A 4,672-nucleotide genomic window follows, 5' to 3' on the forward strand; every position below is an offset into this window, starting at 1 on the left:
TGCTGAACCACAGTGGAATTCCTGGGCAAATGAATGTGCAAAGCTTCTTCTGAAAATGAAATGCAGTGCATGAAGAGTTACTCAAGAATTTCAGGGACCAGAAAGTGCACAGGCCCAGATGCCTGCCATATCTGCATGGCCTGCTAGAAAGAACCCAGTTTAGGATTTTCTTGGCACTTATGCATTTAAGATTTCAATCAACAGCCTTTGTCCTTCTTCTGTGTATGTGTGGTGCAGACAGAAGGCAAGAGTGCTTAATTTGAGCCTTGCTTTCAGATAGTCCTGAGAAGTTTCCTGTCTCTCATCAAAACAAAAAGCTTCTTTAAGGCTCTCTGTCAGCTGGTGCACTGCTCTAGCAAGTTTTCTAGGAGAAAAACAAGACAACCACAAAACCAGAACCACAAAAGCAACCATTTGACACATGTTTAAATACAATCACAAGCTGGCTGAAACTAGATGGAGTCCTAGAAAAGAGATAAAGGGACAAAGTCTGCTTTGAAATGGACCGCAGAACATCAGCACAAGCTTCTGCACAAAAGGTAAACCAGAAGGACAGGATGTACCGGGGATTCGCTGTCATCCCCACAAAAGCAGCTCAAACCAGCGTGCTGTGGCACTTGCAAGGCAAATCAGGTGTCTTATTGCATGCTGAGTAAAACCAGGGCAAAGATCCCAAGAGGTTTGGTAAGCTGTCCAATTCACAAAACAGGCAGTCTAAACTACAAATTGTGTCTTCCCACAATGTCCAGCTCCTCTGGCACCATGCCTTCCAAAAGCCAGAGAAATGCTCTGAAAATCCACTGAGAATTCATCATTGGTGCATCTGCACGTTGCAAAGGCAACGTTGTAAACTCTTAAGAAGCCTTGTGGTCCATGCTGGAGCATACATCATCATAACCTTGGATGCAGTAACATTCTTTTGGACAAGCTTAAACCCAGAGTTCAGGCCTACGTGCTAGTCACTGGATTTACATTTGCAGTAATACACAAGGAAAACTACCTCTAACTTTGTAATCAGCAAGCTTCCTCACTCTCAGAGCAAGACTCAGCCTGTGGAACTACCCTACTATGTCTTGTTAACTCTTTTAGCTCAGTCTCCAAGTGGGAAGGGGGAATAAATAAATAAGTAAAATAAAATATCAAATGCAGATTTTTTATTAAATGACACACAGCTACTGCAGCAGACTTCAATGCTATTAGATGTACCAGAATACACTCAGAGAAAAAAGGGGTATGTGCTGAGACTATATTATCTATTTCTTGTCATTTTCCCCACCCCACTATCTTTTTTAATTTCTGATTTTTTGCTCCTTTAATTTTCTCAGCTTCTCCCACTTCTTAGCTGAATTTCTTATAGTATGAATATAATCTTTCATTTTCTCCTGTCATAAAGTGGTATTTGAATGAGCGTTGTACACTGAATGGCAGCTGATTTTCTCACGTTCTATTTCAGGTGTCTCAACTTTAAACAATATTTTGTGTCCCCTTATATCCAGTTGCCTTTCCTTGATCATATTGCTATGCCCTAAATTCAAAATCATGAGCTAGTAATTGAAAAGGACTAAAATGTATCTGCCTTGTGTCTATGTATCTATTGACCTGGAAGAGATAATAAGAGAAGCTGTCTGAAACTGGAGGCATCTTCATCTTGCATACAAAGACATTTAACAAGATCCTGTGACCTGACAATGAGCTTAGAAGAACTGGACAACAAATGAGAAGTACTCAGGCATTTAAGCACACAGTGGTTCTGGAGGGGTTGCTCATATTCCGGACTCACTTCCACTTGGAGTTCTCAAACCCAAATACTCTTCCCCCCAGCTTTCTAAAATGGGACATCTTAGCTTAACTTCCAAGAGAGAAATGTGATGTCCACTCTTGAAGGCATCTGACAGCAATACCTTTTGGCATGAGTGTGTATGTGGACTTCATCCTTGTCCTCATCTGCACCCCCGATGGAACTTACCACACAAAACTAACATACTGCTTCAGCCATCACCTCATCCTCTTTTGGCAATCCTGCTTTACATTCTATACATGACTACCATGATATAGATGAGTCTCAGGGTACAGAAACACTTACGTGAGACTGGGTTTACTTAGCATAAAGATCAGGATATCTGTGTAATACACATAAAAAAGCATAACTTTGTACACACAGAGCTATCCCAGGCAGCACTGTCCTGTTCTCTGAAACAAAGGTGGAAACCAGCACCAAAGGGAACAAAGCTCTTGAAAGTTAATACACTCACACAGACATTCTGCTGGAGATTTTCTCAAGGACTCACATTCCTAATTCTGTTAGATCCTAAGGGGGCTTTTTCCCTCAAAAACTCTGCCTACTTACACAACTCCAATGTGAATTTCACAAAGGAAATAGGTTTTGATTCATCTTTTATCAGCTCCTGGATTCTGACCTGACTTTCACATTCTTTTTTTCCCCAGACATTCTGTAATGGTTGTAAAGACAACAAGGTCAAAAATAATCTTGGATTCTTCTTCTGTAGGGATATCACACTTGTGACACTGACCACAGCATTTTTTTGTGTGTCTCATCTCCAGCCCGTACCTGCTATTTCTTTCTTTGCAATTCCTACAGAATCTGATCTCTCTCATCAGTCTGGTATTCTTTTCTCTCAGCCCCATCACCACTGGCCTTTCTATATTCACTATATTTCCTCAGAGCTATTCAGTGTAGTACTATTTAGACAGTTACCCTAACTAGTAGCTTCAGTTACACTTCCTTCACTGATCAGACATCCTGCTAACCTTGGGAGCTCTACCAGGACTCATCCTCTGTCTCCAGAAACATACTCACCTCCTCTTCCACTTTACTGCTTCACTGTACTGCCATCCCATCCCATTTTGTGCCACTACCCTTTGTTGTCCCACTGTCTGTACGATCTCCAATAGAAAATTCTTGTCCACAACCGTCTGTGGAGATTTCCTTGTCTTCCTTTTCGAAACACTTTTAATGACTGGGGTGATTGGAGTGATTTCCCACCCCAACCCCCCAGACATGCTTTCCCAGCAGGAAACCTACCCAACAGATGTATCCAATTTGTGCTGCTAACTTAAAAAATCCCTCTAATCCAAACTTAGAAAACTAAGGAAAGGAAATTTAACTTCTTTTTAATAACACAGAGAAGAGTATCCCATTTCTAGTTTTTTATATAGCTCTAAACTCACCATTCTCATATTCTGAAATTACGTCCGGCCTTGTACATTTAGTTTACAGAATCATGGTCAATTTTCTCTGCTCTGAGACGTACTCATAGCTGTCACAGGCTATCTATGTTAATCTAGGCAAGCTACTAAGTTGCTAAATATCTGGAAGTCTGAAGCACCTGCTTCCGCTTCAATAGAACCAAGAGAAGCACTCTACTTGCTCAGATTAATGGTAGGCCAAACAATACTGATCTGTATACCTTTCCCCAATCTATTAATTGTTCTCTTCCAATAATTAGACAAGGATAATGTTAGTGCCCCATTTGGGTGCTGAAGAGGTCCTCAAGCACTTGAGGAAGGTTCACACATAAGCTGTACAAATGAATCATAGTAAAAGAGCAAAACTAAACCCCAGCAAAAGCCATTAAATCTGGCCAACAGCAAAAAGAAGAGCAAAGCAGAGAGACACCTCAAAACCTAATGGTGCAGTGTGGATACAAAAATGCTGCTAGCAAGGATTTTCTTGCTGTTTTCTAAGCCCATGAGAGACTTTTCTCTCTCACAGAAGAGGTAGCAGAGTTATGTAAACAACCAAACACCTGCAGCCCTGAAAAGTCTTGTTTATGGTATAGTAGAAAAATATTTTGACAATGGATGTTTTAGGATTTTAGCCAATCACCCCCAAGGGGTGGCTGATCCTTTGTCCAATTAGACTATGAAGAAAAAAGTCTATAAAAGAGTTTGTAAAATAATTAAATAAATCAATCTTGCTGCACAACTCCTGCCTGCTGGATCTTCTCTCCTCCTCCCTACAGCTGCGGGACATGGTGATATACCCTAGGGTTGCAGTAACTGTGCAGGACAAATAAAGATTCACGAAAGATCATACCATCTATTAAACATATATTACCTCTCCTCCAAATGACATGCAGAAAATTCTCTGCATTTACACTGTTCACCTCATGTCTCACTAACCACAGTGTCAGGGTCTCTCAAGTGGCATAAGTAGTAACCATTGTCTTATATTAAAACTGCATGCTGATCTAGCAGCACAAGGCCTCATTAGCAAGAATAAAGGAGAAAACCTGGCCAAACTTCTCTTCAGTTTTCATTTAACCTTTAAGGACAGTCAAGAGAGCAGATGGTCCATCATTCCCGCACAGCTTCTGAGTAAAGAAAGCTGATCCATTTATTTAATAGTCTTACCTCCTGTCAGTCCTGTCTTTGGCAAATGGCATATTGCAAGCTTTCCCCTTATTACAAGACTGCTTTCCTGACAGGCTTGGAAAAATTTAAGCTTTCCTGTCAGTCAGATGAGTCCCTTTATCCCATTTGGCAACCCATCAGCAAGTCTGTAAAAATAGACTGCCATCTGACTAAGCAACTGAGAGACTGTAGGACATGCTGGAATGCAACCAACCTGAATGCTAGTTAATCAGCTGATGCCTTTTCAGCAGCACCTTCTGGCTGCTCATAAAGCATAGGGGACTTCTTTCAATAGTGC

General features: G+C 41.0%; 1 long non-coding RNA gene across 1 annotated transcript in view; it reads right to left on the bottom strand.

Annotated features, from left to right (window-relative positions):
• Positions 1-4,444, bottom strand: part of LOC108446132 — a 14,066-nt gene extending 9,622 nt beyond the window's left edge. The window contains exon 1 of the long non-coding RNA XR_001861246.1: positions 4,375-4,444. This is a non-coding gene — a long non-coding RNA (uncharacterized LOC108446132). The remainder of the gene's footprint in view (positions 1-4,374) is intronic.
• Between the last annotated feature and the right edge of the window lie 228 nt (positions 4,445-4,672).

Source organism: Corvus brachyrhynchos, unplaced genomic scaffold, assembly GCF_000691975.1.
Source record: "Corvus brachyrhynchos isolate BGI_N302 unplaced genomic scaffold, ASM69197v1 scaffold3, whole genome shotgun sequence".
In the NCBI taxonomy this organism is placed as follows: Eukaryota; Metazoa; Chordata; class Aves; order Passeriformes; family Corvidae; genus Corvus; species Corvus brachyrhynchos.